A 23,009-nucleotide genomic window follows, 5' to 3' on the forward strand; every position below is an offset into this window, starting at 1 on the left:
CACGCTGGGCTGGGATGGCAGTTCGCATCTTCATCTCTGTGCCTCAGCTGTGGGGACCGCCTCCACGGAGGCTGGGTCACGGGAATGAGCAGTTTCTTTGAACTTTGTGGGCAATCAGAGATCAATTTAATTTCTAAAAAAATGATTGAATGTGCTCTGGCAAATTAGGAAAGAAAAATTTTTGTCTTTACATTGGTTATTGTCATAAACTTTTTTAAGCACCTCCTTGAATAAGGGAGAAAACACTAGATTTGGAGTTAGCCATGTCTAACTGTTAATGTTAACGTTCTGTCACTGTTAATGGTGACCTCATCTCTCTGGTCTTGGGACTCTAGATCTTTGAGGTCATGCATGTTCTATAGTGCCATGTTTGTATGGTCCTATGCTAATTGCTGTCGAGATAAAATCCATGGCAACCCAGCCGGGCAATGTGTCTGTTCCTACTTTAATTTCTATTTAACCTGTGGGTAATGATGACGACTGCTTCGTAAACTATGGTGGTCTTGCCGTTAGGGATTTCATAGATGAAATGGACAGGGTGTGGACTCCGGTGGGACAGGGCATTACCCCTAGTACTTCCTTCCAGCAGCAGCTGTTTGATGGCTGCTTGTATTCCATTTAGCACAGCTGCTTAGTGCTTACTTCCCAGGCAAATCAGATGATACCACTTGGAGAGAAGACACCTGATTTTTGAAGACATTTAGACCTCAAATGAAGAATAAAATGAGCCTTCAAAGCAAAATGCACACGCACTCTAATGGTGTTTCTGGGAGCAAACGTGATCGCTGGACATCAGAGAAGGGAGACATAGAAATCTGTGAGTGAGTGCCCAGATACTTGAGAAACAGTCTGGGGCTCTGGAGTTGTTTCAAGTGACCTGGGGTTATTTCAAGGAGGGACAGGTGGTCTTATGAAGGTCAGTGGCTCCCAAAAGGCAATGTGGGAAGTGGAAGGTCAGGAGACCTGGTATGGTACTGTGGCTTGGGTGTGGCTTGGGTGAATCGCTTAACCTCTCTGGGCTTAGCTTTCTCATCTGTAAAATCAGAGGTTGGATTAAGCCCTTCACAGTCTTATAGATGCCATCAGTGTTGTAGCTGGATGGCTGGTCAGGGTGCCCACAACAATGATAAAAAGATTTCAAGGAAAAGTAGAATGATATTCAGCATGCACTCCTGAAGGCCACCAACAAATCTTTGAAATATATTGGAGAGATTTTTTTTTTTTAATCCAGTTTAGAAGCAGTTTACTTCTTCTGGCTTTTTTGTTATGTTTTAATTCTTAAGAGGGACCTCCTCCTCCATCTATTCAGGAAGTCCAGCCTTTCAGAGCAACTCATTCTCAGAGTTCTGCCTGGCTAATATTTTGCTGCCTTTGTTTTGAAGATGATCCATTTAATTTTTGTTTTTTCATATTCTGTCAGGATTAAAGGAACTTTACTTCTATCTTCGGTTAACACTGTACCCAATGTGTTTTTACAGACTTAAAGTTGAAGATATTAATCGTGGAAAGGGGGTGAATTGCGAGAGTTTCGAAGGTGGAAGGGCAGACCCGATTCCAGAATGTCTCCATTTGGCTATTATACTTCCTCCGTGCACCAGTGAGGGGAGATATCGTTGTCCTAGCTTTGTAGAAGAGGTTCCTGAGTTAGGAGATGTGGAAGGACCTGCCAGAGTCCCAGACCTTTTAAGTGGCCCAGTTGGGTTGAAATCCGAGGGTATTGAGTATAAATCATTCTCCGTTCCTCTGTGTAGTGATCAAAGTCTTGGGGACAAGCCCACGCAACATAACCACTCACACTTTAGAGCAGGAAATCCTGTGGAACCTTCAAGTTTACTTCATTTTTCTGGCCAGCCTGCCATTGTATTTAATTTCATGGCATCAGGAACACAGTCAGCCATAATCAGCCAGGCTAGCCGATGGGAATGGCTCTCTCGTCTTGACGTGAACATTGTAGAATGAGCACTTGCGTCTCACCCACTGTCTGTCCATCTTACAAAGTGAAACAGCTCCAAGGAGTGAAGTCAGAGTCAATGCCAAGTGCAGGTCTGTTTCAATCCAGCCCCCTCACTCTTTCTTTTGCTCAAGGTGAGGCAGTAGATTTTTCACCGACACCTAACTTCCTCAGAGCAGACTTTCTAATGTCTGCATCTCAGCCTTGTCTGCTTTTCAGATGCTGGCCAGAATAAAGCATGATAGAATGTAGAAAAGTCTGAGCCTCCACCACCCACATATTTCAATTCATTGCCTAGGGAGTGAGTCTTTGAAATGGATGTTAGGACTTCTATTTTTTTTTTTTAATTTTATTTATTTATTTATTTGACAGAGAGAGACACAGCGAGAGAGGGAACTCAAGCAGGGGGAGTGGGAGAGGGAGAAGCAGGCTTCCCGCCGAGCAGGGAGCCCGATGCGGGGCTCGATCCCAGGACCCTGGGATCATAACCTGAGCCGAAGGCAGACACTTAACGACTGAGCCACCCAGGCGCCCCAGATGTTAGGACTTCTCAATGTTTGCTTGTATGCCATAAATGGAAATTAAAAAAAAAAAAAGAAGAAAGAAGAAAGGAAAGAAAAAGAGCTTCTCTCTAGTGTCTCAGTGAACCAGGCTTCAGAGCACCTTTTCAAAATAGTCTGAATCACTCTTGTTTCTCCTTTCCAGGTCATTTTTTCCCCACAATAAAAGGAAAGCCCTTTGAGGGAAGTAGGGGCCGCACTGAAGAGAGTGGTGGCGGCTTTGCTTTTTCTGCGTGTTTTGCGTGTTTCTGCTTTGCCTCTCACACATCTATCCCATAACACAGGGCCAACCCAGTAGGTCAATCCACAGACATCCGTGCTGCCAGCATCCTGTCCTCACTGACTATCAAGCATGGAATTGCACTGGTGTGGAAACTGCAGAAAGTCTCTCCGGGCCCACATTTTAGTCTGGGCTCAGTCTCTGATGTGCTCGGGGCACTTTAGAAAGATCTTGCTTCTGCACTGTTTTTATTCCTAATATTATTTGGAATCACTCACCTCCTTGTTTCTTGGTGAGTCAACCTCACCAGGAGGACATCTGCTTTATTATTACTTCAAAGACCCAAATAGGTCACTGTTCATTTTTATTTCATTAATTTCTCCTCTTTATTATTTGTTCTTGTTTCCTGGATAGACTTTTGGTATGCTTCTTTCGATGGAAGTTCGATGCATAGCTCAGTTATTTTCAGCCTTTCTTCTTTCCTAGCATAAATATCGAAAGCTATAGATTTCCTTCTATGTACTTTTTTGACCGTACCTGACAAGTTTTGAAATGCAGGTTTTAATTATTATTCCGTTTTCAGTATTTGTCATTTCCATTATTATTTTGTTTTTGGCCCATGATGTTTTTATCTTTTTAATTGTTGACTTCTCATTTAACCTTGGTATGGTCAGAGAACATGGTCTGTGTGACACTGCTTCTTTGGATTTCATTAAAATTTGCTTTTTGGCCTTCAAGAGGTCAATTTTCATAAATGTTCTGTACATGCTCTAGAAGAATGTGCAGTCTTTAGCTATTGGGGGCAGGGTTTGTAGATGTCTCATATTTGAAGCTTGTCACTTATGTTGTTAAAATATTCTAGATTTTAATTAACTTTCCATTTGCTTGGTCTGTCAAGATTAATTAACAAGTATTGAAATTTGCCATTATGTTCGTGGGTTTGTCAGTTCCTCCCTATATTTCCAGCAGACTTAAAAAGTTACATACATGGGGCAATTTTATCGGATGCGTGTATCTACAAATTAGATTTTGCTTGTAACCTACATAGTGAATTGAACCTTTTATTAGTGTGTAGGGACCCTATCTAAAATCTATGATGTGTATTGTCTAGTGTCTATTTTGTCTTGTACTAATGTAGCTACTCCAACTTTCTTTTAGTTAATATTTGCCTGTTTTGTTACTTGTTACTTTCAAACTTCACCTGTTCTAAAAGTTTAGATGTATCTCTTATAAAATGTATAAAACTTGATTTTGTTTTCAGCTGGTAGGCGTAGTCTCTTTACATTTATTGTATTCATTGGTATATTTGAGCTTCTTATACCATATTATTTTTCTTTGTCTTGTTCTTTCTATGCTTTTCTCTCTCCCTTTAAAAAATGATTTTTTTATTTTGTTTTTCTTATTCTATTTTGTTCCTTCCTTTATTTGTTTGGAATTTAGATCCTTTATTTCAATTCTTTTAGTGGTTACCCTTGACATTTTACTGCGCTTACCTAACAGCGCCTAAATTTAATACTGCAACCTTCTCAACAATTTAGAACTTTCAACACTTTCACTCAGTCACTCACCTCCTGTATTACAGGCATTCGTAGCCAATGTTCTAGCTCTTTCCTCTTCATTCTTAATTTATGGTCTTTGTGTAGATCATGTATGCTTGGGTTTATATTGACACTTTATCTTGTCATCATTTCATACAGTCTCTCATTTTCCCCCTTCCTTTTGACATAAGTCTTTAAAAATTTTTCTTTCGTGCATATCCCTAGGTGGTACATGTTCTCAGTTTTTGTTTTTATGGAAATGTCTTTGTTTCCCCATTATTCTTTTTTTAAAAAAGATTTTATTTTTAAGTAATCTCTACACCCAACATGGGGCTCGAACCCACAACCCCGAAATTAAGTTTCACACTCCAGTGACTGAGTCAGCCATTATTCACCATTATTCTTGAAAGATGGTTTTGTTGAAAAATAGTTCTATGTTGTCAATTATTTTCCTCAGCCCTGTGAAGATGTTAGTTCCGTCTTACAGCTTTCATTTTGCTTTGGAGAAATCTGCTGTGAGTCTCACCGTCCTTTTCACTCAGGTCGTACCTAAGTAGGTATTTCTTTTATTTGCCCAGATTGGTGTACATTGCCTCTCAAAGGCATGTGCATATAATAGGTACCCAATAAATAGTCATTGAATGAACCAATTGTTGTATTTCCTTTAACTGAATTGTGGGAAATTGTCAGCCATTATTTCTTCTATGTTCCCTTTTCCTATTCTCTTCTTTCCTTAATTAGACCTAAGTTGGACCTTCATTTTCTATCCTTTATGACTCTTAATGTCTCCCTCATATTTTCCACTTCCGTATCTATATGTGTCATTGAGATGTTTTTTTCAGACCTACCTTCCAGAATACTGCCTTTGTATTTAGCAGTATCAGTTCTGCTATTTAATCCACCCACTGAACTTTGTATTTCAACAATTATCTTTCTCATTTATCAAAGTTATATTTGTTATCTATCAAATATGCCTGGCCATTTATTGGTAGTCTCTTATTTCTTGCCCATTTTTCAATTTCTTTAAATGTTTTACATATGATTACTCTATATTTTGTATCTGATACTTATACTACCTGAAACCCTTGGTGTTTAAAGCTTTCATTTGTTGTTTATCATATGTTGTGTGTTTGGTGTTTGTTGACTGTAAGCTCCCAGGTAGTTGATCTCTTTGGGAAACCAGAGAGGATTTTCCTTTGTTTCCCTCTGAGCTGGGGGACAGTACTGATCTGGAATCACTTTCTTCCTTCCAGACTTCCTGGGTGAATCTACAACAGCTGAATCTGTCATTGTTGTTTGTTTATTTTTATCAGAGGCATGTAGTTTTCCCTCACTTCCTGAAACACCAGTAATTCAACACAAATTATATTTTATGCTGAATCTTATTTTTCATCACCCCTGAGGTGAGGTGATAGGTGTGGTGAAGGGATACCTTTTTCTGACTGAATATAAATCGAGGCAGAATGGACACTGACCTTGACCTCAGCCTCAGAGGACAAGGAGGAATGGAAGAGGAGTATGTGAGCAACAGGATGTTTCATTCTCTCACTCTCTCATCTTCACTATCATTTTCTCTGTGGCCATTTATTAAATGCCCTCTTGAGCACTGGTTGGTGTGCATTCCTGGGACCCATTCACAGAGAGTTGGAATCAAAAGGTTGAAGTGGGGTTTGGGCATCTTAATTTTTCACAAGCATGTAAAGCCCATGCAGGTGGTCCATGGGCAACACATGGAGACATGCTGGGTGTTTCTTTATGAGGAGCATGAAGAGAATGTCATGAGTGGAACTGCTTTATGTGTGATTGAAGCAAGTGCCAGTTCCCCTGAATACACACTGCAGACTTAGGGACAGAAGCATCATCTCTTCACCTGAAGGCAGGAGTCCCAGATTTTATCTGGTGAAATGCTGCTGTTTATCTACAGAAACCTTGAAGCTATCCAGAGATGGGCAACTTACCATAAAATCCTGTAATTGATCAGAGTGGGGTGCCCACAGCTGAACCATACTCCCTCTGAGATTTGGCAAACCTTAGAGTGGAGCTTTGGGCAGAGGCAGGGGCACAACCAAATGGGATATCTAACAGATAAGGCATTAATATCTATACGTTTTGATGTATATTTGGGATTCAATAGATCTGGGCCTAAATGTCAGCTCCTCTGTATTTCAACTTCAAGGGCAGGTCACAGAACCTGCCTCAGCCTTGGTGTCCCCAGCTCTAGAATGGGAGTAATAACACCTACTATGTGGTGTTATTGCTATGTGCTTGGTCTGACATCTGCATCAAAGTGCCTGTCATTGTGCCTGGCCAGAAGTTGTGTGCAAAAATACTGTTTTCTGTTAACATGTAAAGACTCTTGAGCTGGGTAGGGGTAGGGGATAAGTGGGGTGCCAGATCTGACCTGGGGGCTGTAGTTTGCTGAACTCAAGTCTAGCAAAATATATCACTAATAAACTTGCCTTAAATATTAAAAAACAACAACAACAAACTAACAACACATCTCTTGGGCACTAATTTGCCCTTAGGGCAGAGAACACCCTGCATTTTTCCTCCCTGAGCCAGAGCTAGGTTGTATTTTCCAGCTTCCCTAGCAGCTGGTGGGTCATGAGACGGAGTCCTGGTCAGTGAAGATGGGAGAAGTAATATGGGACACTGCCAGGCCTGCAGCCAGACAACCTTCCTTCTGGCAATCCCACTCTCTTCCTTGCTTCCCTCACCTGCCAGCAGAGAATGTTGAAGCCCTAAAACGTGGTGGAGTCCTTAGATGGAAGGAGGTCCATTCCTGAAAGCCTGTGGGGAGGGGAGTCCCTATCCTCCTCCCCTCTAGCTCATCTGCATGGGGATGTGAAATTAATGAGAAATAAACTTTCTTGTACTAAACCACTGAGATTTGGGGGTTGTTTCTTGCAACTCTTAGAGTGAGCCTACCCCAACTAATACAACATTTGAGTATATTTCCTGTAGGCTGCACGTACCTGGTTAAATTGTAGGGAAGGTTGTTCCTTCAAGACAGTCCTCCCCTTGGTCTGCTCACAAGGCCGCCGTGTCCCTGCCCATGGGCGTTTACAGCCCTACAGGCCCCTGGCCTCTTCAGCGCCCAGTGCTCCAGCCTGTCCAGGGCATGTCCAGCTGCCTTCCCTAGGCTCTGGAACATGCTGTTTCCTTTTCTCAAAATACCTTTCTTCTTTCTCCATATGGCCATTCCATTTTTTAAAAAGATTTTTTTAAATTTATTTTTAGGGAGAGAGTGTGAGCAGGGGGAAGGGCAGAGGGGGTGGGAAAGGGAGGGAAAAGAATCTCAAGCAGACTCTGTCCTGATTGCAGAGCCTGATGCAGGACTTGATCTCATAACCCTGAGATCATGCCCTTAGTCGAAACCAAGAGTCGGACGCTTCACCAACTGAGCCACACAGGTGCCCCATGGCCGTTCCATTTTTTATACAGCTAAGAGTTACTTATTCCAGAAGTAACTTCCATAATTTCCACCCGCCCCCTACTGCCCCCCCACACACACCTGCTCATTGTGTTCATCACGGTCTCCCTTGTCAGACTGCAGGTTTCTTGAGGGCAGAGACAGTGTCCAGTAACTATTTGTGATGAAATTACGTGGTGTGTAACAATTTTTGTGGCTCAGCTAGTGAGTCAATGAGAAAAAGATTGAGGGACAAACTTGACCACTTTTATAACTTTGGTTAAGCCAACCCTGAAGTTGACCTTCATAGATTAAAATAAGACTTCTCTCCAACAGAGCTGCTGCTTGTTCTTTCTCTTTCACATTACTTTTATGTTTTAATTTAGAGAAAATGGACATTTTAACAACTTTGATATATTGAATGTGATATATTTGATATAATTTGAATTGATATATTGCTGCATTTTCTTAGGCATAATTCAGTTTCTCTCAGCAGTGTTTTCTTGTTCTCAGTGATGATCTTACACAGATTTCACTAGTTTTATTCCCGGGTGTTTGCTGTTTCATGGATAGCATTGTACATATGGGCTGCCCCTCACACCCATGAGGTCTGACAAATCCCCGGGAGGCCACTGCCCTGCAGAAACTGCCCTCATTCCCCTGACCCCCACCTGGAGCAGAGGGCCAACAGACCATACTCCTGGCCCTGTCTCTTGTCCCCAGAACCCTAATTTGGGGGATGTGACCTGGAACACGGAAAGAACCAGGAAATAGAACTGCTGGCTTTTGGGGGCCATAATTGCTATGTGCTGACGTTCACTGTGCAGAAAGGGCTATGTGTTCAGCTGTCCCAGCACTTTCTGGCACATCTGTGTCTTCAACCTAGCCACACTCCAGAAGCTGCTGGGCGCAGGCGCAGGGCCTGGGTCAGCAAGGGGTGTACAGGGGCCTGGCTTTCAACAGTTCAGAGACAAAGTGCTGAGCCCTCCAAAGCTATGGAGGGGCAGGCACTGCCTACCTTTGAGAACAAAGTAAAACCTTTCTAAGACTCTTCCTTCTTTTTTCCTTTCTTGAACCATAGCCAAGGAAGGAAGTTTATTTCTATTCTAGGAGGAAAAGGCAAAGTTCCTTAAGGTTCCTGATACAGCTTTTTTAGAATGACAGATGATGGTCAATGCCATGGGGTCTGGGTGAGAGATCAGTAACATGGCTTTTCAAGGATTGCTGCGTTCTAACTGTTCTGTGTTTGGAATAAAACAAAGCAACTTTGGGGCTAGCGCTTATGTAGTAATAGAGAAAAACAGTGAGGGATGCAGTTTAGGGGCTATTCAGAAGGCGAATAATCAATGTGATTTTAACAAATCCTTGTATTTATATTCTGCAGGTAGTGTGGGCCCCGTGCAGCACATCATTCAAAGTATGAATGATTCAGTAACTTAACCTCAAAAACTGTGTTTGGGGGAAATTAAAAATGAAAGTCAGGGAATAAGCATAGTGATCATTGTTGAATATTTTCTAAAAGCTTGGACTGTGATCTCTGATTAATCAATGAAGTTGATGCAAGACTCAGAGCCCTGTCTCAGGTTACTGTGAACAACTGGGGATAGTGGGCAACATCTGTAGGACCCCCCTTACTCCTTTTCAGAGTAAAGTCAACTGTCAATGGATTTCCAAGGTTCCTCTATCTCTATCATTCTACAACCAAATGCATTATCAGGTCCCTGATGTATTTAATTCCTGACTCTGAGCTCAGGGTTGTCACATCCACACAAGAGTGGGAACACATCTTGGAACGAAGCTAACTTAAAGCCTAGAGGTGTTAGTTTCTGGAAATCAGGATGGATTCCTCCCAGGGCACCTTTCTTCCCAGTGGGTATGCAGTGCTGTGTGTGATGTCCACAGGAGCAGAGGGGAATGGGGTGGATGGGTGTCCCTGCACTCTGGAGCAGGTGCCCATCCTGCCTTCTTTCACTTCGACTTTAGCCCCTAGGGCCTTGTGGAGAATCTGAGGGGGGCATGCCGAAGGCCACCCACGCAATGAAAATGCCCAGGGGGAGGCAGGGTGGGTGCAAGCCTGGACTTCAGAAACAGAGGTGGTTATTATGCTGTCAGATCCTGTCTTGGGAGGTAGGAGACTCCCTGTAGGATTGTTGTAGGGCAGGAGCAGGGGAGATGACCAGATGACAGCTGGGTCTCTGGCTTTCCATTTTAACAGCGATCACTGGGGCCAGAAGTGAAGACAATAATATGGAAAAACACACCGGGGCTTCACCAGCCTACCCACACTCACACCCTTTGGCCTCGATTATCGGATCATTAACACTCAACCATTAAACTTAACATTGAGCTTACACGTTAAAGCATTTAAGTATTTTAAAGTAATTCTGACAAGGTTGCATCTGTTTAGGGGGCATATAACATTTCTTTTCTGGCCTTTGTTAACTTATGTTATGCTTATTTGTAATAAGACCTAAAAATAAGTGTGGGAGACTGTGTTTTCTAGAAAGTAGTTCAGAGATAAACTTTGGAGGCCTCAAATAATGTGAACAGTGAGATGAACACTTCCTCCTCAGTGCATATAACAGCAAACCAGCTCTTTCGCTCTCCTCACCCGAATGATCAGAGAGGTTTTTTCTTGTTGGGATGCTGTCAGCTGTTTTTGCAGTTTTATTTTGAGATAGAATTCTTTCATTTTCCTTGACTTCATAATGGCAGAAACAAGAGTTTCACCCATACGATTTAAATTAGCATCTCATAGTATGGGATGCCATTTTATTTTTATTTTCTATGGAATGAAAGTTTATTTTATGACTGCTTGTGCAACACGGAGGCAGATTTTGAAAATGGTGGTTTTCTATGAAATGCTGCCAGTCCAGTGGTGTCCTGCATGAGAGGCCCGAGTAAGGTCTCTATAGAAATTAGAGGAAGCTAGGGCCTTGGCAGGTAAGGAAAGGAAACAGATGACCAGCCCTGATTCTTGGGCAATGGGACCCGAGAGGTATGCATAGTGCTTACCTCAAGCAGCACGGGCCCCCTCCTGGGAGCGGGATGGAGACTTCCCCCAGGAGTAGAGCTCCTGTCTTATGTGTTCTCCTCATCCTCTCCGCTTGACAGCGTCTCATGTCTCAGACGCCTTTCTCAGTTGTTGCTTAGGTCCCACATACGCACAGGGTGGCTCTGATTTCACGGGGCTTCTGCCAGCTGGAAGCGTTGCACGGCCCACGGCACAAGATGAAAGACAGCATGCGTGTCTCCAGCCCCCGGGGAGGGATGCCATAAGCCGAAGCCTCAGAGACATAAACAGAAGGGATGGGCGCCAGGACCTCCTCTTCTGAAGATGGATCGTAGCACATTTATGGGAATTGAAAGAGTGTGGGAGCAAACAGTGTGTACATTTAATACAGAGGATTTTGTAAAAGCAATGTTTTGCAGACACGTATTGAGAAATTCATTCCCTTTCATTGTTCTCAAGTGAAAGTTTCAAAGCAGACACTCGTATGGAAGTCATGGGGACAATTAAAAATATTAAATACCCAAGGTAGAGGAGAAAATTAAGTTGAAACTAATTAAAGTTAACTTTTTAAAAAGTCAAAGAAAGAAATTTCAGAGTTCCTGTAGTGTAAAGGAAGTTGTCCCAAGATCCTTCCCCACAGAAGTTCTTGATCTGTCTGTGTCTCGGCAACTTGGTAATGATGTGGTAGATTGATCTGGGGCCTCCTTTTGTCAGCCACCCAGCACCCCTAGGATTACTGAGATCTCCTATCCGGTATGTATGTGTATAAGGCACGCAAAGAAGAATTTTGATTTTAAACGAAACCAAGTCGAATGGGTTACCAAACCACATGAGATTGCCTTTGTATTTACTGCTGGATAGGTAATTAGATAATGACCATTTATGGTTGCAAAATTCTGTGAAGAAATGATCACATTTCTTACCACATAGCCTTACCAGTTGTGTGAAGATGGGCAAATCGCTTAGAGATGTTTCCAAGCTCGGATTCTTACAAATGGGAATACTAGCTGTTGTGTGCAGTTGATGGGAGGCTTATACACATAATGCATGCAGAGCGCTTGTCACCTTGTCTGCCCCTCCCTCACAAGCGCTGAGTGACTGGTGCTGGTGGTAGTTGTTGATTACAGATGCTTAGGAAATTGACGCAGAGAGGCAGCTTGGGTCTGGGAACTAGAAGGGATGGCAAACGCCTAGGTCCGAGGGAAGCTTTTGTTGGGCAGGCCACCAAGATTCCAGCACTAAGGGACATGGCAGGGATCCACTGTCTGGAGCTGGTATAGCTGGGGCTTAGTGATAAAGACCAAGAAAAGATCCAGGGTACAAGGTCAGAGCTACTAGCTTTGGCAAAACTTCCCAAGGCTCCTTTTTCCAGTCATGACCTGGAATTAACAATCCCTACCCTCATCTAGGTGACTTAGAGGGCTACCCAAGACAGCCCTGAGCCCACGCTCATTCCCTCCTTCTTGCTCTTTGTCACTAAATGTGGCCTCCAAGTCCTGAGTGTGCCTGATCTGGGCTGGTGTTGCGAGACCCAGACTGGCTCAGACTCCACGCTCTGCTGCAGACAGAGCAGCGAACCGCTGGGCTGGGGTCTTGAACTTCCCTAAAATAGGGCATGGGCAGAAAACCTGGCAACATCTAAGGAAGCTTTAACTCACATTTTACATAAAAGAGAGCTTTCCTGATTGAAGTTAAGACTATTTTATTTGCTTCTGTTTGGGAGTAAGAGGCACTGTTGGAGGTAAGTGACTGTTTGAGCTGTGTTGTTGGAACTGGTGTGTTCTGTATCCCCAGAGAGCAGGCTGCTGCTGGGGAGAGTCATTGGTGAGTGAAGGCGGACTGCCAGAGACACCCACCACAGCCCTCCGGCCCCAGGCTAGAATGTGCTTCCTCTCTTGCAGGTGGGATGGCAGCCCAGCACCTGCCCACAGCTACCACTGCTCTAGGTCCCGTATAACGGGGGGGGGGGGGGGGTCACTGTCCGTGGTCACTCAGAGTCATGCACACGACTCTGCCCACTGACACCTCCCCTGGCCCCTTTTTGAGGGAGGGATTTTGAGAAGAACGAAAGCATCATCATAACGTGAAGCCCTCCCCATCACTTTGCCTTTCACAGGCATCAGATCCTTCAATAAATCTGGACAGCAAAGGTTCCCTAAGGGGGCTGTGTTGGAATGCACCAGTGTGGCTCATGCCTACTTTCTGGTTGGGTCAGTAAGACAAATTTGCCTCATATTTTTGGGCAGTTTTCAATGGCTATTTCGTATTGTGGTTTGCTCATCCTGTCATGAGAAAGTGGCCTCAGAGAGAAAAGGCCAAAAGAGTACCCCCCCCATCCCCCTGCAGTCTATGAAATGAGCACATGATGGTGGCAGGCACGGGAGCAATAATCATGACTATTGGGATTCAGGTTGGGATTGAAGTGAATTTGAGCTAAATTGCTCTATGTATTAAGCAATCCAGTCTCTTGACATTGAATAGACACTAAAATTTAATCCATGAAAGTAGCTTAATGCTCAATAGGGACACAAAGCCATACTGTAATATACCTTATATAACCTTATAGTTATTAATGCATCTTCCTGCTTGGAATGTTTTTCTTATTTAATTACCAGAAAACATTAAAACTTGGTAAATAGTCAACTCATTTAATCCTCACACACCCTGTGAGGCATGCAGTATTTTGTAGGGAAGGAAAGTAAGGTACAAGGAGATTAAGTAATTTGTCCCATATCTGGAGCTGTAGGGAGGGAGAATTGGAAAAGATATTTTTGATGTCTGAACCAACAAGAGATTAATTGATGTCTCTAGAATATAAAAGGGACTTCTGTAAATCAACAAGAAAAAGATAACAAGCCTTATAGAAGAACTGACAAAGGGTATGGATAGTTTTCATGAAAGTAGACCCAAAAGGCCCATTAAGCATAAGAAGCAATGCAGATCCATTCGTAATCAGAGAAACAAAAATGCAAACAAGATAGCGCTTTGCATGCATTAGGCTGGTTAGAAACTACAAAGCCCAGTGATGCCAAGTGTTGGTAGGTTGCAAGGTAACTGCTGGAGGGTGTGTGCGGCTACTTTCCAGACCAGTCCGGAACTACCGATGCCAATCAGGTGTCCACATATGTGTACTGTGATCCAGCAATTCCACTCCTATGCATAAGTCCCAAAGGAAATTCTCAAATACACCCATCCATCCATCCATCCATCTGGACGCAGATATCTTCTCTGCAGCATTACTTGGGTGGCAGAGAGTTGGAGGTGATCTGGGAGAGAGGGAATGTCAAATGTAGTGGCTACACCCCAAGCAGTAGTCAGAAATGATGGGTTAGATGTTCACATAGCATCATGGATGGCCCATAAAGCATAGGGCAGAATAAAAAGTAAGAAACAGAGTGAGGTATAGGATACAATACCATTCACATAAAATTAAAAGTATGTGCACACAAAACAAGATCAATTCTACAAGAAGACAAACAAAAAGATACACCTTAACACATCAGGATGATTCCTTTGTGGGGATGGGATGGAAATAGGGATATGGATAAGATGGAATCAATCTATAAAATAAGATAGGGGTCTTCTATAACCAGTGACCAGAATACATTATCATTAGCTCAACCTTCTTCCCTTAAGGCTTAAAAGACATAAGGGTGTAAAAAGAAAGAAATGGGTTTTTCTGTCAAAGACACTCAGGGGTCTTGTAAAATAGATGCCTTAGAAACCACCTGGCCCTTGGCCTGTTGACTGGATTGGCCTGTAACCTAGAAATCTAGATGGGGTCTTGCTCGGGTTGTTGCAAACTGTGTTTGGCCAATCTTTGGCTTTGCCATGCCCACCCCTTTCAGCAGAGTAATTCTACTTTTATCAGTTTTATTTTGGTGTTAAGATTGTTTTGTTTTCTAAGAGGGGAGCCGGAGTTCTTCTAAAATAATGTTCTAAAAACACAGGATAAGTATTCCCCAGGATCCCTTCCAGATCTAAAATTCTGTATTTTAATCAAAACAACCAACTTAACTAAAAATGTCTTAAAACTCAGAGTCTGAAATGTCAGCCCCGCATGTGTTTGTATAGAAGACATTTTCTTGGGACAGTGTTGGGCACTTGCTGTTCCTAAAGCTCGTTCAGCTTCTCTCTGTTAAATTTCAGGACACCATGGAACATCATTGAAAGTAAACCTATGCATAGATTCGCACCTTAGAAACTAACTATATCTCAAGTGTCCTGATAGTGCAGGTCTCTTTATCCTCTGTGATAGCTGGCCTGAGACGGCCCCCAGAGCTGTCTACCTGTGGGGATCAGGGACAGCACTGCTAAAGGACAGAGGGGATTCAGTGGTCACCTGCGGATGCTGGGTCCCCAGATGCAGACCACTGGGGCACAGATGGAAGGCCTTTCCTGAGCACGTCACATGGAAGATGTCTCTCAGTGTCCATCTCAAAAGCCTAATATAAAATGTAATAGTTCAACCAAGTCCTCCCGTAGTGCATTTGTAATACTGTTTTTTAGTTAATCCACAGGTTTTATTATGCTTTTATGTGTTCTCAGGTATAGAATTCCAGGCGTTGCTTTTGTCTTCCAAGATCATATAATCTTCCTGTTTAGGAAGACAAAGGGAGAAGATATTGTTCAAAATCTTCAGGAGAATTAGGTTCTTGAAGTCCTATGACTTGGCAAATCTGCAGGTCTTCCAGAAACAAGATGCTCTGGCCTGTCATTACTTTCCTTTTTAATTTGCCCTCTTGCATTGTCTTTTGGTTCTTCAGTGAGGTACTGTCTTCAGCTGAGTTGCCCAGAAAGCAGAGTCTGAGACAAGGGTTTGTGTATGTGCTATTAAATGCCAGGACACAGAAGTGGGGGAAGGAGGGTGAAGTAGGGAAGGAAGTACGCCACCTCACCAGCACATCCTCGAAGCCATGTGCCACCTGCCCCCAAGAACCAGGCCAAGGAGGGGGAAACAGCAGGGAAGGAGAAAAGGGGAAGAACTTACCCAGTGGCTCCTGCCTCCCAGTGGCCAAAGTTTCCCTCCACCAGCATTAACTTGCTCCCGCTTTAAGGCTACCAGGCAGAGGGCTTGTGGTTGCTTTGAAGTGGAAGGCCAGAGGCACAGGGCAAGGGCAGAAGGCTAGGAGCTGGGAGGGGGAGCCTGCATCAGGCAGTCAGAGCTTCCACAAGGCTCCGTCAGGAGGCAAGTGAGCGTAGAAGATTGGAGGGGTGTAGAGAGAGTCCAATCCCGGGACCCATAGATCATTAGGTCCTGCACAGACTCTGTCCCAAAATCTTATTTGGGCCCTACTTACTGGATTGTTGCCTCTCTCTTCCCAAACTTGCATATGGTGGAAACCGGCCACCGTATTTTGCCCAACTTCCTATTAGACTCCCTTGACTCCCCCCAACCCCCCGGCCTCCTTGCAGAGAGCTGCCTTGGATCCCCCAATTTTCCCGTGGAAACTCCTGTGGAGTTTTCCCCTTATGATACTATGTTCTGGGTTCCAGCCCCGACTTTCTTCTACTGCTTGCAGCGGGGGCTCTCCTAGGGTGACCAGCTGTCCCAGTTTGCCTGGCATTGAGGGGGTTTCCTGTGACATAGGACTTTCAGGGCTGGATCTGGCAGAGTCTCCAGCAAGCTGGGACAGTTATTCACCTTGAGTGCCTACAAGCAGAAAAAGTGATTCGCAAGATGTATAAAAAATGAAAGGCTGTGAACAACTTGGTTGTGTAATAGAGGGGAATATGGTTAAATAAACACAGTGTACCCATTTGATACACTATGACAGAGATGATAAAACTGTGTTTACAATGTAATAGTGTGGAAATGCTTATGATACAATATCAAGTTAAAACGAAAGGCTGGGATATCAGTATATGCATATTGCATGATTTCAATCATATATTTAAAATCTCTGCCTGGAAAATCAGTTGTTGAAAAGCAGGGACTGCCTTACACAAAGGCCTTGAAAAGAGAGACCTTTACTGCTCCTTACATTTTTTCTTAACTAATTGAGATATTCTTTTGCCAAAGTCAGTGCAAAAGTAGAGGTAGAGCCAAGTTAACATTGTGGTCATACTACATTTAAAATTGATGAGAAAATGCACATAGATTGTTCAAATTAACTGTAATTGTTTTGTTCAACTTGATAGGATTGCTGAGAAACAAGTCAACCCTACAAAACTTAGAGCATGCAAGTAAGGCTGGATTCTCAGCAAAGGAAAAAACACTAGATTCCTTCCCAGTAAGGCCCACTTACTAGAGATTGTGAAATCCTATAGCTAGTGAAAGAACACTATTCATAATTTCTTACCCAAAACAATTACTTTGTTGCTTACATGAAAGCCTCCAGAAAAGAGGGGCTGTTCAGAGAAAATAGCCTGGAGAGAATGAGCCTCTGGCATCAAGTGAAGCCAGTCTGGAAACTGTCATAAGGTGACAAGAGGATTTTTCTTCACCCAACACAAGATCAGAAAACAAAGCTGGACCTATATTTGCCTCGCTTGCTCTGAATAATCAAAAAGGCGATTGCTTCACTTAACAGGAATTAAGGTTTGAATCTGACCTAGCTTTAATAGCTAACCTGTTTACATCTGTTAGAGACCATATTATATTTTGCATTGTCCAGTTTATATTGTTTTATATTAGTGATTTTTTTTTTTTAGCTGTGTGACAAGCCTACCTTGATTCATGAACCATTTATTCATGTGTTTGAGATTGTGTACTATTTGGGGTTATTTTGATTACCAAATTTTATTTCCATCATGAAAACTTAGTAGCTAGATATGTTCTGGAGGTTTTGAATATATTATATTAGCATCAAAATAGTCTTATGATGGAAGTAGTTATTTTCCTGTTTTCCAAAGGATGGAGTTGAGGCTGTGAAGATAGGCCAGTGTGAGTTGGATTCCTTCTGAGGGCAGCCTCACCCAAACCAATGACATGTCCCTACCCACCTGTCTCCAGAACAGTGGCTCTCAAAGTCTAGAACCACCTAGAAGGCGTGTGAGGACTGAGATTGCTGGGCCTCACCCCCAGAGTTTCTGAGTCAGTCGGACTCAGGTGGGCCTGAGAATTTGCATTTCCAAGTCTCCATGGTTTGCTGATGCTGTGGGTCCCAGGTCACATTTTGAGAACCACTTGGTTTAGAAGGAGGTTGGCTTTAGCTCATGATTTTTCATTAGGTGATGATTGGCTAACATTACACTTGAATGGAAAACATGACTCTCTTCAAGAAAGCTTCATATGAGGTTTGGTTCTTCCTAAAAATGCAGCTTACTGCTCCTTGATGTGGGTTCATTCTTGGTCGTGTTCCCTTTTAGCCCAACATGCATGTCACCAGATGGGTCTTATGCACACAGCATGTTGGTCACAGCACGGTTCTAGTCACAGAACAACCAAGGCTCCCTTTTGTCCATGAAACGAAGTTCAGGTACCTCAGTCTGGCATTGATCTCACGTGCCTGTGAGCAGACTGTCGAATGTAACGGAAGCTTCCTCTGCTCTGCACAAAGACCCTGTCCAGACCAGCTGCTGCTCCACCCACAAGCCACCCCCGAAGGTGTTGCCGGGAGCCCTGTCACCCTCTGGAATGTGGTTCTGGAGGAGGTATGTATGGAGCAGCCAGTGTGGGCCAGAAATGTCCTAGGTGCTGGGTGAACCCCTCACCTGCACCCCTGTAGCCTCAGACTCCAGCTTCCGCTGGTTCTTGGGCCTCTGGTACTGCCTGGCCTCCCTCACTCTGGAAACTCCTTCTCCACAGTCTGTCTTCTCTAAAAGAGAGGACGTGCCCTCCCACACCCACCCTTGCCTCTCACTCCTAGCAAATCCCCTCACTTTCCACTTCCCGGATATAGAAGACTTGGAACAAGAAGCTTCTTGAGTATCCTGCCGCCAGTGTAAGAACTTACCGGTGTCTGCTCCCAGCCTTTCCTCCTGACGCCCCTCCCCAAGGAAGGCTGTCTGGGTATCACACCAAGTGTCACCTGTGCTCAGGGGAGGGGCATGATTCGTACTCTTAGTGACACTGCTGTCACGGTCACCCGTTCATATTTCACTGTTGTGCTCATCCTGTACCCCCCAGTACCTCTGTCTTGTCTCTGCCTGCTCAGCCCACTGGCTGCTGAGGCCAAGCACATCCAAACAGATCAGATGCGCACAGCCAGGCGGAGGCCCCCATCTGCTGGTTCCTGCATACTTCCAGGAACTACGATCCAAAATCTGGAGACAGTCTCCAGAAAATACAGAAAATATTCAATGTAGTCAAAGTAGTTTAGGTTAACTATCATGGATCTCATTATCTCCACCATTGCTGATATTTCTGAGTGCCTGCTTGGAATGTGGATGCTCTTAGGAGATTTTCTTACTGATGATTTCATTTTCCCATTGTTCTTTACTTTTTCATTAACACTCCATCTATAAACAGCCCAAGCCACAGTGGCTGACTTAGTGTATTAGTGAATTATCCCCAAATGCCTGTGTTTACTTGTTTAACCTTCTCAACGAAGCCAAAATCCCTTAGCATTTCAAAAAAATCTTGTAAATAATGGTACTGTAGCATGCTAACATTTTCCAGACTATTATGGAACTCTTCCACTCATGTATAAGGAATGAGAACCATAGGAATGCTTACTGCATGGAGCCATTATCTGAGCAATTCCAACGACAGGTGCTCGGGACTCTCATGGGCTACTTTGCAGACATTTTCATCTCCGTCTTTGAGTCCTTAAGAGCATAAAATAAAATACAAAGAGCCTTACATGTGAGTCTTTTGGAATTTCTTTGTTTTTTAACATTAGCCCTTAGAAATTTACTGGAAATTTTGGCAATTTGTATTTCATGTAAACTTTTCAATGAAAAAAATACAAAATTTCTCTAAGAACAACTTAAACATTCACATACCACTGCCCAAGATGAACAAATGCTAGCATTTTGTCATATTTATTTTAGATTTTTTAAAAAGATTTTATTTATTTATTTACCAGAGAGAGAGGGAGAGAGAACACAGAAGTACAAGCAGGGGGAGTGGCAGGCAGAGGGAGAAGCAGGCTCCCTGCTGAGCAGGGAGCCTGATGCAGGACTCGATCCCAGGACCCTGGGATCATGACCTGAGCCGAAGGCAGATGCTTAACCGACTGAGCCACCCAGGTGTCCCTAGATTTTTTTTTAAAGAAACAAACCGTTACAGATCAACTTGAGATCCCACTTAATATTGCTGTGCAAGAAATTACACTAACACCTAGTGACTTATGACGACCATTGTCTTGACGTCACAGGTTCTGTGGGTCAGGGATTCAGAGCAGGCCCAACAGGGAATACTCGTCTCTGCTCCATGGTGCACGGCCTCAGATAGGAGGGCTCATGGACTGAGATGACCCCATGGCCAGCGGCAGGAACTGTCTGGCAGGTGGCACTCCTGTCAGCTGGGATGTCACCCGGGCCTGTCTGCACCTGACCTCTCCATGCAGCTTAGGCTTCCTGCTTGAGGCTTCCTGCAGCCTCAGACCTCTCACGTGGCAGCTCACAGTGCCTTGCATGTTCCAGCTCACGAGGCAGAAAGAAGCTGCATCTCCGCTCGTGACCTACCTGTGGAAGTCACACGGCCTCACTTCTGCTGCATTCTGTTGGTTCCAGGAGGGTCCCAAGCCCGGTCTGGATTCCAGGGAAGGAGAGTTAGATTCTGCCTCCTGATGGCAGCATGGCAAGGTTGTGGGGTGGGAACTCTGGTTCAGCAATCCTTAGGTAGGCTGCAAGTCCCCAGGGGCATCCCCTGTTGAGGTGGGTTTCTGGTCCATTTGTAATAATTGTCCAACATAAGTGGGCATCCACATGAACTTCTTCTTGTCGTATCTCTGTCTTTCTAAAAACAAATCACTGAGAGCTGTGGATAGCCAATGTAGAGCCAGGCGTTGTTAGTGCTCTTACATGACTATTTATTAAGCTAGGGCAGGGGGAACATGGCATTAATCAGGTCATATATACATCTGATTGAATTACACTATACTCTCTACTTCCCCACACTCTCTAACCATTAGTAAAAGTATTCATATCTTACTTAGTGTAAGTATTTTACAGTGTTTACACGACATTCACATTTATCTCTTCAGTTGAGGCCTCATGAAAACAAACATAATTAGAATCTTAAGGCTTATGTTTGAAATAAAATAATGGAGGATAAAGTGCTTTGGGAACTATAGAGAGCTATGAAGACGTCCCTTGCTATTCCGTCTCGAGGTCACGCTTTCTGGAGAGTGAGTGCTATGCTGCGGTCCAGCCCGACACTTGCCCTCCTGTATCTCCCTGCTGGCCTCACCTGCTTTGCTCCCACCTCATCTCTGTGTGTCCAGATACAACCAGCTCTTCAGGGCCTGGCTCAAATGCTCCCTCCTCCAAATCGCCTCTGCTGACATGTGTGTCCCAGCTGGAACTCATCTCTGTGCTGTGCTTACGTAACATTCTGTGGGCCTCTTATGGCATTAAACACATTCCACTTTGTATCCTCCTTCACATACAACATCACTGATGCTGCACTGGAAGCTTCTGGTAAACCAGAGCCCAGCGGTAATCCCCTGTCAGCGCACAGCAACATGCATCATGGCCAGGAGCCGTTGGTAGACGTCTTTTGAATGAATGAGTGAAAGAATGAATGAACGAACCCTCTTTATGCCATGCTTAGCTCCCTTGTACCTGTATCTCAGGCTTAGACCACACAAGGTCTGGGAGTACTCTAACTGTGGCAGTATCTGGTGGGACAGAGGAATCTTCCCTGGCTTACCCTGGATCACACAGCTCTGGTGAGAAGATGCTGGCTTTTCTGACCCTGGCCTTTTCCACAACTCACGCCTTCCCGGCAACAGGGCGCTCATATCTGGGGGCTCTGCTTTCCACTTTGGAGCAGATGTGGATTGGGAAAGGCCACAAAAAAGAAAAAAAACTTGGCAGCAGGGAGGTCATTTAGACTTTCTCTAGGATGGGTGTCAACCTCTGGTTTAAGCACTAAGTTATTAAAGTAAATGAATGTGTGTCTTGTCTCCTTGCACTTGTCAGCCCTGCAGGGCATAGCCCCTCTGCAGCATCTCCTCATCCCAGGTACAGCCAAAGTGTAGACCCAGGGTGGGTGCCAAGTGGATAGCTTTGGAAGTCCGACACCTACTGCTTTTCCAAGTGGGTAGGTGCAAGCACCACAGGAAAGACCTCCAACCTTGGTGGCGGCATCTCTTTCCAGGAATGTATCAGACCAAATCTGAACCAGATCTGGCTCACAGACAGCCAGATCTACCTCAGTGCCCAAAACTAGCATGACTGCCCTGCTAAGTTTCAACATAATCATTACAGCCGTAGCAATGGTCTATTTTCTTGTTTCTTGAGCCAAGAAAAAGATATAAACAGCCAAGGTTACACTCTACTCTAGAACCTTCTCTCCTTTTCAAAACAAACATAATTTTAAGACCAAGATGCATAACTCTTGTAGTCAAGGGCTTGCACCTTGGTTCTAAGAGCAATATATACGAAGCTGCTAGAGCACCATTTGAAGACAATGAGAAACTAGACTAGTGTGATACCAACTTTTTTTCCCATTATACCAGTTGCACAAAATTTTAGAGCAACTATGAGGCAATATTCAATTGGCAAAAATATGATGGCAGTAGCTCACTACTAAAAAGAGATAATTTAATGAAGTCAGTGTAATTATTAATGCTTATTTATTTATTTATTTATTTTTTAAAGATTTTATTTATTTATTTGAGAGAGAGAGAATGAGAGACAGAGAGCATGAGAAGGAGGAGGGTCAGAGGGAGAAGCAGACTCCCTGCCGAGCAGGGAGCCCGATGCGGGACTCGATCCTGGGACTCCAGGATCATGACCTGAGCCGAAGGCAGTCGCTTAACCAACTGAGCCACCCAGGCACCCAATGCTTATTTATTTAAAGGAAAATGACAAGAGTTTTAAAAACTCCCCCAAACAAGAGAATTTGGGGTATTTGCTGCAGTATACATCGATCCAAGTAAAAGCAGTTTAAGAAGGATCTGTGGCACCTGCTTAAATGAAGACTGTATATTTCAGCAATTTTTAAAACTGCATTTCTTTGTATAAGGCTGCAGGAGCAGGGGGATGGCTATAGGTTGGGGTGTACTCGGACATGAAGTGGTGGATTTGATAATCAGCCTACTGATGAGTATGAAACTGCTAACTTGCTCCCTGATCTCTAATCTCAGTTTCCTCGGCTGTAAAATGATGATAATAATCATGTCTAGCTCCCAGGGTTGCTGAAGGGCTTTAAGGTGGCGGTGTGTCCGAGCTAGCCGAAGGCCTGGAGGGCTTCAGGGT

The 23,009-nt window shown here is 43.9% G+C and overlaps 1 protein-coding gene across 1 annotated transcript in view; it reads left to right on the plus strand.

Moving 5' to 3' along the window:
• LOC118001785 (solute carrier family 22 member 3-like) overlaps positions 1-23,009 on the plus strand; it is an 87,445-nt gene that overhangs the window by 1,299 nt on the left and 63,137 nt on the right. The gene's annotated exons all lie outside the window — the stretch shown is intronic.

The sequence above is a fragment of the Mirounga leonina genome, unplaced genomic scaffold (genome assembly GCF_011800145.1).
Source record: "Mirounga leonina isolate KUSES-001 unplaced genomic scaffold, KU_Mleo_1.0 Mir_54, whole genome shotgun sequence".
Taxonomy (NCBI): Eukaryota; Metazoa; Chordata; class Mammalia; order Carnivora; family Phocidae; genus Mirounga; species Mirounga leonina.